A 600-nucleotide genomic window follows, 5' to 3' on the forward strand; every position below is an offset into this window, starting at 1 on the left:
AGCCCATCATTCTGAATTTCAAAGGATAAAGTGAGATGCCAAAACTGTTCAGAGGCAAAAAGCTAAAAGCCCCGCTCATCAAACTACGCTTTTTGGCATTGTTTTTAGTATGTTTTTGTATATTTTAGTTAGTTTTTATTATATTTTTATTAGTTTTTAGTTAAAATTTACTTTTCTAGACTTTACTATGAGTTTGTGTGTTTTTCTGTGATTTTAGGTATTTTCTGGCTGAAATTGAGGGACCTGAGCAAAAATCTGATTCAGAGGCTGAAAAGGACTGCAGATGCTGTTGGATTCTGACCTTCCTGCACTCGAAGCAGATTTTATGGAGCTACAGAAGCCCAATTGGCACGCTCTCAACTGCGTTGGAAAGAAGACATCGTGGGCTTTCCAGCAATGTATAATAGTCCATACTTTACCCGAGATTTTATGGCCCAAACAGGCGTTCCAAGTCAGCTCAAGAATTCTGGCGTAAAACGCCGGAACTGGCACAAGAATAGGAGTTAAATGCCCAAACTGGCACAAAAGCTGGCGTTTAACTCCAAGAAGAGCCTCTACACGAAAATGCTTCAATGCTCAGCCCAAGCACACACCAAGTGG

This window comes from Arachis duranensis, chromosome 6, assembly GCF_000817695.3.
Source record: "Arachis duranensis cultivar V14167 chromosome 6, aradu.V14167.gnm2.J7QH, whole genome shotgun sequence".
In the NCBI taxonomy this organism is placed as follows: Eukaryota; Viridiplantae; Streptophyta; class Magnoliopsida; order Fabales; family Fabaceae; genus Arachis; species Arachis duranensis.